This window comes from Echinops telfairi, unplaced genomic scaffold (assembly GCF_000313985.2).
Source record: "Echinops telfairi isolate 266 unplaced genomic scaffold, ASM31398v2 ScPeMD7_1713;HRSCAF=2227, whole genome shotgun sequence".
NCBI classification, from domain to species: domain Eukaryota; kingdom Metazoa; phylum Chordata; class Mammalia; order Afrosoricida; family Tenrecidae; genus Echinops; species Echinops telfairi.
Window position 1 is genome coordinate 16393499 of NW_022105611.1, and position 12681 is coordinate 16406179.

At 46.9% G+C, this 12681-nt stretch overlaps 1 protein-coding gene across 2 annotated transcripts in view; it reads left to right on the forward strand.

The window, feature by feature from the left end:
- Nucleotides 1–12681, forward strand: part of PAK1 (p21 (RAC1) activated kinase 1) — a 153033-nt gene that overhangs the window by 34142 nt on the left and 106210 nt on the right. Inside the window, exon 1 of one of the 2 annotated variants that reach the window (XM_045293065.1) lies at nucleotides 3019–3100. The exons of the other annotated variant lie outside the window; for it this stretch is intronic. The gene's annotated coding sequence lies outside the window, so the exon portion shown is untranslated. Of the gene's footprint in view, nucleotides 1–3018; nucleotides 3101–12681 lie in introns of those variants that run through there. 2 annotated transcript variants of the gene reach the window in all.

A 12681-nucleotide genomic window follows, 5' to 3' on the forward strand; every position in this document is an offset into this window, starting at 1 on the left:
TTTGTGAGATGGAGGGGGACTTTGTGGACTGGTGTCAGACATATGGGGTAATGTTGGACTTGTGGGCGTTGGCAGCACTAGGTTGGGATGTTTTCTTTATGTGCATGTACCCTTTATATCAAACTCTCTCTTGTACATTATGAGTTTCTGTGGATTTGTTTCTCTAATGTACCCAGACTAACACACATACTTTGGACATGTTGTCAGGAGAGACCAGTCCCTGGAGAAGGACAACATGTTGGGTAAGGTAGAGGGGCAGTGACAAAGAGGAGATGAACGGGGTCTAGCATGGGAATCCTTGTGAGGTGGGTGCAGGGCCGGGTGGCGGTTCGTTCTGTTGTGCACAAGGCCGCTGCGGGTTGGCACTGCCTCCGTGGCCCCTAACGGTCACAACACCTCCCGAGGTGGTGAGGGACACGTTTGGAGAACAGCTGTGCCGGGCCTGTGCAGTGAAAGAGACAGGGTGTGATAGTGACGAGGGAGAAAGCACATGGGTGGTGGGGGTCAGAAGACTGGGCTCTCCTCCTCTTCTCTCTACCCCTGGGTGCTCCAGCAGTTGGGAGAACGTGAACAAGTAGGTCCAAGCATATGTGGGAGTGCTCAGCGCCCCGTGGGCAGATTATTATGCACGTCATGACTGAATGCGTCTGCTCAGCCGGAGTGAACTTCATCCTGAGGCTGGAGGGGGCCTGCGTCCTCAGGAACATCTGTCCTTGGAAGAGGAGGGCTGCCTGGTTCTCGGGGGGGGCGGGGGGATTGTTTCAGGTCCCAGGTCCTTGTTGGTACTCAGATCCGCTCTTTAACTGCAGGAACAGGGGTTCCTGCCTCTGCAGCTGTATCCCGGGGCAGTATATGAATTATTTACTTCGACTGTCGCCGGGATAGAGCAGTTTCCCTTTGCTCTTCTAAGTGATATATGTTCAGGGTGACGCGACCATACATATTTTATGTTCTGCCTTGGCAGTGTTAACTTGGTCCTTTCCGCTTTCTTCTGTGAGCACATTTTAATTTGTAGCACTCTGTCTTTATTATATTTTTTTCTATAACTCACATTTGATAAATATGTGGACCATTTCTAAATTCATCTTAGGCTAGAGTGGGAACAGTGCTTAGAATTGGTTTGGACTCACTCCCTGACGCTCTAGAGAAGGGAGCTCAGGCAGATGGAGTGAGTGGGTTTGTCCCAGGTTCTTCCCCTCTTTCTATGTCTCAGTGTGGAAGAACTTTTATCTGGGGTGACATGTCTGTTAAAAAAAAATCATCACTGAAGACAAATGGGTGCATAAGAAAATGTGAAGAAAGCTGATGGTGCCCAGCTATCAAAAAGTATAGTGTCTGGGGTCTTAAAGGCCTGAAAGTAAACAAGCGGCCATCAAGCTCAGAAGTAACAAAACCCACATGGAAGAAGCATACCAGCCTGTGTGATCACGAGGTGTCGAAGGAATCAGGTATAAGGCATCATCAGAACAAAAAATCTTATCATAGTGAATGATGGGGGGAGGACGAAGTGGAGACCCAAAGACCATTTGTAGGCCACTGGAGATCCGCTTGCAGAGGGGTTTCGGGGAGGAGACGAGCCAGTCAGGGTGCGATGTAGCAACAATGAAAAATACAGCTTTCCTCTGGTTCCTAAATGCTTCCTCCCCGCCCCCACTATCATGATACAAATTCTACCTTGCAAATCTGGCTAGACCAGAGGATGTACACTGGTACAGATAGGAAGTGGAAACACAGGGAATCCAGGGCGGATGATCGCTTCAGGACCAGTGGTGTGAGTGGCGATACTGGGAGGGTAGAGGGAGAGTGGTTGGAAAGAAGGAACCGATTACAAAGAACTATATGTGACCTCCTCCCTGGGGGATGGACAACAGAAAAGTGGGTGAAGGGAGACATCGGACAGGGCAAGATATGACAAAATAATAATTTATAAATTATCAAGGGCTCATCAGGGAGTGGGGAGGGGGGAGGGAGGGGAAAAATAAGGACCTAATGCCAGGGGCTTAAGTGGAGAGGAAATGTTTTGAGAATGATGAGGGCAATGAATGTACAAATGTGCTGTACACAATTGATGTATGTATGGATTGTGAGAAGAGTTGTATGAGCCCCTAATAAAACGATAATAAAAAAAAATAATTTAACTTAAAAAATCAAGAATCACGTGTATGTTGTTTGGATGTGTTCAAACTCAAAAACCAAACTCACTGCCATCGAGTCGATGCCAACCCACAGTGACACTATAGGACAGGGTGGCCATGCCCCTGCGGGTTTCTGAGGCAGTAAATCTTTACAGGAGTAAAAAGCCCTGTCTTTCTCTTTCAGAGTGGCTGGTGGTTTTGAACTGCTGACCTTGTGGATTATAGCCCAGTGCGTAACTGCTAGGCCACCGGGGCTCTTTTGAATGTGGTAAGATTTAATTAAAACCATATTGTACTCTCCTCTGTCTGTCTGTAGGCTCTGGTATGCTGTAAGGAAAGCAGAGCTCATGTCCTAACCGAGCAACAGAGATGAGCTAGAGGAAAGAGGTGGCATGCATTCAGTAGAGAGAAGAATGAGCTCTCTGTGCGTGCTCCCAGCCCTATGGGCATGTTTTAGAGGTGCCCACTACTGGATGTAGGAGCCCTGGTGGTGTAGTGGATTACGAGTTGGACTGCTAACCATCAGGTGAACGGTTCAAACCCACCAGCCACTTTATGAGAGAGAGATGAGGTTTTCTGTTCCTGTAAAGACTGATAGCCTTGGAAACCCACTGGAGCAGTTCTAATCTGCCCTATAGAGTTGCTTTGAGTTAGAACTGACTCAATGGCGTTGAGTTTTTGTTTTTATTGTATGGCTATTGGATGTGCCAAGGTAGATTTAGCAGGTGGCTCACAGCCTTTTCGTTGTTTACATCGGGGGGTTTGAGAAAGGAAGGGAGGCAGCTGAGTGGGTAATTTCTAGTGATAGAGAAAAATCTGAGGCCAAGAGAGGGAAAATAACTCACTCCGTATTGTATAATCTGGTAGGCACCGAGGCAGGACGGACTGCAGTTCAGCATCTGTGACCCCTGTGAAGTATATTTCCACGCACCTTTGTGCAAAGCAGAGGGTGAGAGAGGACGTGGGTAAGTGATCAGGCACACAGACGATGGCTCTGCCACCTACTGTCTTGTTCCTGAGAAAATCCTATCACTTCCTTAAGCGCCAATGTCCTCATTTGTAAAAGGGGGTAATGCCGAGACCTCTTACCAGCCTCACAGGATTATTATTAGAATAAAATGTGAGATGCAGTGGAAAAATGAAGACTTTAAAGTGGACAGAGCCAGTTTGCACATGAATTTGGGCTCTGCTGCTGATTGACTGGTTTGGGGCAAGTTTCTTAATTGGTGACATCGGTATAAGAACACCTCCCGCTCAGGATTGTTCTAAGGACCTTAGCGAATGTAAAGCACGTAAGTCAGACCTGCCACACAGCAGGTATTCAGTACGTGTGTGAGACCGTCCCAGCAGACTTCGTTCCACTTCTCAGAGTAGCTCTTTTTAAAGGGTTAAAATAGATACCGAAGAACTTATTCTTCTATAGTTTTATCACAGTTTTTTTTATTGTGGCTTAGTTGAAGGTTTATAGAGCAGATCATCCGCTTTACAAACAACAATCTACGCAAACGTTGTGTCAACTCATTTATTGCAAGTCCCTTGCTGCACCATTATTTGTCCTACTTTCTCCCTGTTCCGTTTCCGTGCCTCTTTCTTTCCTCAGCCTCCGAACTGTGTCCTTGGATGCCTGCTGCCCTTTTGATCGTAAGGGGCCAATTCTTCTCACATGGGGGCGAGTTCGGTCCCAGACTGGACGGGGTGGCTAAGGACCATCGTTTCAGGGGTTCTGCCAGTATTTGTGTGACCAGTAAACCTGGTTTCTTCTGTGACTTTGGTTTCCCCCCTCATTTTACTTCCACTCTTCAGGTCCTTCCAAGGTGATCCTTTTCGGCACAGTTGGTAGTCGTGGCTGCATGTGTCTCGGGTTGTGGAGGTAGATGCTCTTGTGGGCTAGTTATCCTCCTGTGTCTTTTGAGTTCCGTAACTCTTCTTTCTTCAGCCCGGGGAGAGACCACTAGGGGTACCGTAGCTAGCTCTTCATCAAAGTAGGATGGAGGGCACGGCCGGTGAGCTAGGTGGTGCCAGTTGACCTTGGTCTTCCCTGAGACGATGGTCCTGCGCTGGCAGGCCCAGGGACTCCTTTCCTCAGGTGTTGAGTTCTACCTAACAAGTTTTCATAACTTTGCCCCTTGCGTCCTCGAACCGCATTCATGGATCTTTTTGCAGCAAAGATAAATACACAGGACAAATAGCCTCTGTCTTCCATGGTGGTCATACAACTTTGCAGAGTTTGATTCAAGAGGATGAAAGTGGGTTAATGTGTTGACTTTGTTGTTTGTTATGCAAATTTCCACTTGAAACTCAATTGCCCATGGAAAGACTTTTTGAGAAGATCGGCTGTGGTGAATTTATTAAGTCAAGGAGGGTCGCTGGGTGCATAGGAAACTTGGGAGAGTGGAAATGGAAATTTCTTCTGGTCATCCTTGCCTGCAACTCACTGCATGGTAATGTAATAGTTAGGGTAGTAATGTGATAGTTAGGTTTTTTGTCAACTCGGATGGGCCAGGATTTCCCCATGAAGTGACGTAGCATGGTGTGGTCATGCTACTCCATGATGGGATCTTCTATGCAGCAGCCAAGCAGTGGTAAAGAACAGGGTGGAATACTGCCTCTTTAATCTGGTCAGTCTTGATCCAACAGAGGTAGGTTCCCTTCGAGCTGTGACTGACTATTGGTATGGATTGATGATGTGTGCAAGCCAGGTCACTTCTGCTGGATCTAGAGCCTGCACCTGCTTTATTGGCCCTGTTCTATTGCCTGCTGTCCCCAGGAGCCAAAAGCTTACTGCCGATTCAGCTCTACATCCACCCATGATGTAGGTCTTCCTACTTCCTGTTTCCTGTCCATCCCTGCAGCTACAGGAGTCAGGAGAAGCCTCCAGCTGCCATCTGACCCACAGGCTTGAACCGGACTGGACTTACCCACTTCTACAGCTGGGTGAGCCATTTCTTAATATACAGCTCTTTCTAGATACGTATGCACCACTGGTTTGGTTTCCTAGAGAATCCATTCTAACACATCATGTTAGACAGAGTTCTCTAGAGAAACAAAACCAGGCCACTAATGATTTTATATAAATATATGTTATCTATCTATCTATTTACATATAATATATATATATAGATATATAACATAAGAAATAAACAGTTAATTAATCTATAAAGCAGTACAAATGGCTCAGTGCAACTCACTTTCCTGAGACAGCTATTACACTGGCAGTCCTTCAAGTCTTGAGGGCCGCCGGGTAGTTCTCTGTAGAGCAATCCAGGCTATCCGGCCTCAGGCAGCAAACAGCAAGGCAGGTAGGTTACCAATGACAGATGACAGGGCCCGACAGTCCCCAGCTCAAGCGATGTATACTCCCGTAGTGTGATGAAGCAGTTCTTGAAGGAACCTCAAATTACAGCGACACAGTCTACGGGTTAGGGGTCCCAGGGGTAGTGTAGCTTGCAAATTGAGGCAGAGAACAAGCTAAGGCAGCCGCACACTGGTCCGATCATCAAAGAGCAAGAGACAAGAAAGGCGAGGCTCGCTGCCCTTCAATGAATCCCACATGTGTTCACTGACCACGTTAGCACCATAAACCTACCTGTGACACACATGCAGGGACATTGGTGCCGAAACTTGTTCTCACTATGCATTTCAGTCTGTGAGGCCATTAGTGCCTCAGAGCCTGCCACCATGTCTAATGTCTCCGCTGCCTCAGACACCCACCTCAAGTGTGCAGAATATATTTTTACTGAGAGGACGGCAGTCGGAAACCGAGAACTGCCGCGGCCTGTTCCCACTGCCGTCACGTCACAGCCACTGCTGCAGGACCGAGTGCAGCCGCCCCCGTGTGGTTCTCAAGGCTGTGGCAGATGCCACGTCACTCTAAGAGTGAGCAGACGGTGGGCTGTGGCCCACAACCGACTGCCATTGGGCTCATTCCAACTCGGAGAGACCTAGGATCGGGTTTCTGAGGTTTTGTGAACCTTACAGGAACCAGCAGCCTCATCTCTCTCCTCTCGAGCGGCTGGTGGGTTTGGATTGCTGAGCTGGGGTACCAGGCCAACCCTTACCCCACAGCACCCCCAGGGCTCCTTGGCCCAGACCCACTGCCGTCCTATCATCACTGACTCATAGTGACCCTGCAGGAAGGGGAAGAGCCGCTCCTATGAGTTTCCGAGACTGTAACCTGCAACGAGAGTAGAAAGCCTCATCTTTCTCCACGGAGCAGCTGGGGGCTTCCAACTGTTGACCTTGTGGATCACAGCCCAACTCGAAACCACTGTGCAACCAGGGCTCCTTCACCCATAGGGGTCTGTAAATCCCTCCAAACCAAAAATCAGACTCACTGCCATCAAGTGGAAGGCCCAGTCTTTCTCCTGAGGAGCTGCTGGTGGTTTGGAACTGCCAACCTTGTGGATCACGGCCAAATGCACAACCACTACATCACCAGGGCTAAGCCACTGAGCACGTATAATTCAGTAAGTACACACTGTGTGCTTGACACTCTGCTGGGCTCTTTGCAACCATCGTCTCACCAAGTACAGACGACCTTTTGAATTTCCGATGGCACCGTTCACCGTTTCACAGATAAGGAATCGAGCTTCCATAAGAGCATTGCCTTCTCTTTGCTAATAAAGGATATAGACTCCGGTTATAAACTCAGGTCTTTATGCCTCCCCGAAGAACCACTGACTGGCTTATATCTTTGCCTTCCAGAGTGGGAGTTCCTTGAAGGTGGGGAGTTTCCCTGATTGAAATCTGTCGTCTTGCTTCTCAGCACTGGGGCTGGCATAGACAATAGTTTTTATGGACCAGGAATGGGAAAGTCATATAGACGTGGAGAATAGGGCATTGGGGAGGAAGGGCATTGAGAAACTGTTTCTTTATCTATATTATTGGCCTGGCAGATTCCCAGTCCTCAAGGTATCTGTTTTATAACTTACTGGATCAAAAAGGAAAATATTGTTCAGTCTAGAAATCCGTTGGGATAGCTAACATAAACATTATTATAATGCTTTAAAATCCCATGTATAGGTTTTTAAAAATTCTTTTGGAAATGTTGATGGCAACATGGGTACAAGTAGGCTTAATGCTATTGAATGATATTTTGTCACAAGATTTGTAAGAGCCCCCCAGTAAAATGATTAATTAAGCTAAACAAAACAAAAGCTATATATATCATTGAAGGAACCCGGATGGCGTGATGGGTTAAGTGTTGCACTGCCAACTGGAAGATGAATGGTTTGGGCCCACCAGCCACTGCACAGGAGAAAGGCTGGGCAGTGTGCTTCCGTAAAAGCTGATTGTTTCAGAACCCCATGAGGCAGTTCTGCTCTGTCGTCTGGGACTTCTGTGAGTTAGAATGGCTTCAACTGCCGTCAGTTTGGGGGTACATGTCTTTGGGACAGTACTGCCTCCTTCCATATGTTTGAGGACCCGTGAGCTAATGCAAGTCGAAGCATCTGGGTGAACTAAGTGTCCGGCTAAGTTGTTTCAGGCCTGTCCTATTGTCCCCTGGATGGGTCTTGTTTGCGGTGCACATCGATGTGTGACCTGGATGACCTCTGAGACTTCCTGCCCATGGAGACATTCTGCTGTTGGTCTTGCAGCTAGCCCATGGCTGACTTTCTTCATCGCTCTGGTCTCGGGCCACGGATGCCCGCGATGTTCTGTTGCCCCATAGCGCCTCTCTATTAGGACCATTGCCAGATTTCCTTTCAAGTTTTTTTTGCCTGATTTAGTTTAGCTTTCTTTTTAAAGCTGTTATGTGTCACTTAGCATTCCCTTTTGCGGTTAAACTGAATTGTGTAAGGCCGGAGGAAGTGGCGAAAATACCTTCCTCAAGCCTGGTTGCACCCGAAGCCCATCAAGCCAGGTCCTGTCCCCAAAGAGGAAGCGCAAGCCCAAGTTCCCTGGCCAGTGGACAGGAGCTTCTCTTGTGAGTTCTCTGGCTTATCTTACCACTTAATTTCCAAATACCTTGCTCTTTATGTGATTGCTATTCCTGGGTCAGTTTTTTAAATTAGTAAATCACTTTATTGGGGGCTATTACAGCACTTAGAACAATCCATACATCAGTTGTATCAGACATACTTGTATATATGTTGCCATCAGCATTTTCAAAACATTTTCTTTCTTCTTGAGCCCTTGGTATCAGCTCCTCTTTTTCAATTCCTTCGTCCCCTACCCGCCCACCCTTATGGACCCCTCATAAATTATTATTATTTTTATATCTTTGCCCATGTTTCTGTTGTTCGTCCCCCTGGGCTGGGGCGGGGGTGGTGGTTATACATCGGTCATTGTAGTTGGTTCCCCATTTCTCCCCCTTCTCCCTCCGCCTTCCCCTACCCTCATGGTGTCGCTACTCCCATTACTGTTCCTGAGAGGTGGATCTGCCCTGGGTTCCATGTGTTGAGCATTCCTATCTGTACCAGTGTCCATGCTCTGGTCTGGCTGGATCTTTAAGTTTGAACTGGGGTCATGATAGTGGTGGGGCGGGGGACAGAGGGGAAGAAGCATTAAAGAACTAGAGGAATGTTGTGTGTTCTGTTGGTGCTGTGCTTCACCCTGGCAACACGTGCCTTCCTTGTCACCCTTCTGTGAGGGGATGTCCACTTGTCTACAGATGGGCTTTGGGTCACCTCTCCAACCCCCATATTTGCATCAACATATTTGTTTGGGGTCTTCTGATCTTGGGTCATTTTTATGTCGCTTGTTAATTTCTACCCATTTCCTTGAGTCTGCCCCTCTAGTCAGACAAAGTAAATATGGACTCTTTTCTACATGGTCGTCTTGTATCATCACAGTGGCGAGTTCGTTACTGCTCTTCTCCAGTTAAAGATTTTATCCAAGAGTTTCTCAGATGCTTTCTCCTTGCTTCTTGTTCCACATTTTTCTCCACCCAAACTTCCTGTGGCTCCACTCCTGGTCTTAACCTTCTGGTGGTCTGTGTAGGCCCCCACTTCGCTCTCCCGTGTGTTCTCACACCTGCTTGAATTAGCCACACACTCCCTCCCATCGCCTCCAAACTAGGCTCTCAGTTGAAGATGTTGTCCTTTGTTCAACAACTTTGAAGGCTCCAGTAAAATATCCAGTCTCTGATGCTTTTCTGGATACGTTCCACCTGCCCTAGAATACTATCCCTTCCTCCTGTAGCTATGTGGTAAATACTGGGGCATGACTCAACAGGAGAAGAAACTGCTGAAAACGCCCATTAATAATCAAAACGTGCAATGTAAGCAATAGGAAGCTAGGAAAACTGGATGTTGTCAACATTAAAATGGAATGCATTGAGATCGCTGTGCTAGCCATTCGGGGGCTGAAATGGGTTGGTATTGGTCATTTTGAGTCAGAGAATCATGGTTTACTCTGCTGCTAATGACAAATTCCAGAGAAATGGCCTTGCCTTCCTCGTCAGCAAGCACCTGTGAGGTCTATCTTGAAGTACAGTGCTGTGATAGGATAATAATATCTAGACACTTAGAAGGAAGTCAAACTTATTCAGACTTATACACCAATCACTAAAGCTAGTGACGAAAAAAATGGAAGAATTATATCCACTTCCCCGTGAAATTGATCAAACATACAATCAATTGATAATTATTGGTGATTGGAACACAAAGGTTGGACCCAAAGCTGGCCTTGGTGAAAACGCTGGCCTTGGTGACAGAAACAAGCTCGACCTCACATGATAGTGTTTTGCAGCACCGACGACTCCTTCATTGCAAATATTTTTTCCGCCATGTAAATGGCGAATATACACATAAATTTCTACAGATGGAGTACCCAGAAATTAAATGGATTGCTTCTGTGAGGTGTCCTCTTCTGTGAAAAGAGGCGGTCAAGAAGCTCATGAGCCACAACGAGGCCAGGGACTGACTGTGGAGCAGACCCTCCGCTGCTCATGTGCAAGCTCAGGATGAAGCTGAAGAAAATTAAAACAAGCCCATAAGAGCTGAAATACAATCCTGAGTCCATCCCATCTGAGCTTGGAGACTCTTTCAAGAACAGATTGGACAGTAAGAGCAGATCCGATGAACGTGGGTGGACATCAAGGGCACCCTACGTGAAGAGTAGCAAAAGATCATTAAAAGCGGGAAGGCAGGAAAACTCTTGAGTCGGAAGAGACTCTGAAGCCTGTTCTTGAACTGAGACTAACTAAAGTGCATGGAAGAAATGATGTAAACGCTTTGAACAGAAAATTTCAAAAGACACCTTGAGAAGACAGAGTATTATAATGAAATGTGTAAAGACCGGGAGTTAGAAATCCAAAAAGGAGCAACATGCTGCAGGGAAGGCATAATGAGAAGCAAGGCTCCGGGGATTGGTGGAAGACCGATGGAAATGTTTCAGTAAGCTGATGAAGCACGTACTCATCTATGCCAAGAAATTTGGAAGACAGCTACTGAGTCAACAGACTGAAAGAGATCCCTATTTGTGCCCATTCCAAAGACAGTCAGCCCAACATAATGTGGAAATTATTGAACAATATCATTAATGTCACGTGCAAGTAAAATTTTGCTTAAGATAATGCAAAAATACAAAAGACAGAACATAGGAAGCTGCCAGAAAACCAAGCTGGATTAAGGCGAGGACAGGGCACAAGGAGTATCATTGTGATGTCAGATGGAGCGTGTCTGAAAGCAGAGAATTCCAGAAAGATGTTTGCTTGTGTTTTTTTGACTAAACAAAGTCATTCAACTGTGGGGATCTTAACAAACTATGGATAGCATTGAGAAAAATGTAAATTATAGAACACTTCATTGTACTCGTGGGAACTATAAACAGTCTTTTGAACAGAACAAGGCTTAAAATCAGGAAAGATATGCATCAAGGATGTATCCTTTCACCAGATATGCTGAGTCTGTATACTGAGCAAATAATCCATGAAGATGAACTGTATGAAGAAGAATGTAGTGTCAGGGTTAGAGGCAGGATTATTCCCGACCTGTGATACGCACTTGATACAACCTTGCTTGCTGGGAGTGAGGAGGACTTGAAGCACTTGCTGATGACAATAAAAAACTGCTGCCTTCCGTATGGATCACAGCTCAACAAGGAGACAGAAATCGTCACAGCTAGATCAAGAGACAAAGTCATGGCACATGAAGAGAAGATTGAAGTTGTCAAGAATTTCATTTTGCTTGGCTCCGCCACCAGTGCCCACGGGAGCAGCAGTCAGGAAAGGAAACGATTTCTTGCATCGAGCAAATCCGTGGCACAGACCTTTAAAATGCGAAGGAGGAGTGATGTCATTTCCGGAGTAAGGCGCAACCGACCCGAGGCGTGGTGTTCTCACTTCCTGACATGCGTGTGGAAATTGGACAGCGAATGGAGAAGATCACAAAGAGTTGGTGCATTTGGATGGTGGTCTTGGCAAACACAATTAACACTATCACGGACTGCCCCAAGAACAAACAATGAGTCTTGGAAGAAGTATGGCTGGAGCGCTTGTTAGAGGCCAGCATGGCCAGACTCCTCACATACTTTGGATATACCATCAGGAGAGGCCAGTCCCTAGAAAAGTTCATCACGCCTGATAACATAGAGGGTCAGCGAAAAAGAAGATGACCCAGATGGATGGACACAGGGGCTGCAACAGTGGGCTCAGACAAACAGTTGTGAGCATGGTGCAGGAGCAGGCGGCACCTTCTGTTGTGCTTGGCTTTACAATGAGTCGAAACAGATGGAATGGCGCCTATGAACAACTGCACTTTGTTCCAGTGTCGTTGACAGCATTTCTCACCCTGCGCTGTAATCATTCGTTTATTCCGTGTCTCCCTGCATACTTCTTCAAAGTATCAACCCTCCCAAGGCATGTACCAGGCGATCAATAAAAGTGGAAACCCAACATTCATTGCTCTCTTACTGCGATGCCAGTTCCCTTAAAAGATACTCTCATGCCATTCTCACAGCAGGCCTGCGAAACAAGCATTGTGTCCATGTAACATGTAAAGGCAAGTGAGGCTCAGAAAGGTGATGTACCCGAGGTTTCAACAGGTTTGTGGAAAAATGAAGTTGAAAGATCATGGAGGTTCTCCCCCAACCTTGCGAAGCCCCCTTGTATTTACTGTCTCAGAGCTGGTGCTCAGAGAATTGGGGTTCATACCAAAGCTTTGCCGACTCCAAAGCTTGAGTTGTGTTTAGAACTGTTCTTCCGACCCCGCATCCAGTACCCTGAGTCTGGAGACGCGTGCAGGGCCCGGTGGGCGAGGGCTGGGCTCGGAGAAGGGTGGAAGGGGAAGCAAATGGCCGCAGTGCTCACAGAATTGCTCTGTGTTAAGAATTGGCCCTTGAATCACTACTGCCTTTATTGGAACTAGAAAAAAGAAAACAAACAAGCAAACTTAAATAAACCCAGTAGGATGGAGCCAATGCTGACGTACGGTGCCCCTCAAGGACAGAGTAGAACCGCCCATAGAGTTTCCAAGACTGTCAGTCTTTACCGTAGCAGACGGCTGCATCTTCCTCTCCACCCAGCGACTGGTTGGTGGACCTTTTGGCTAGTTGCAGGTCAGTTCTGACCCTATGTAGGGTTTCTGAGGCTGCCAGTCTTTTT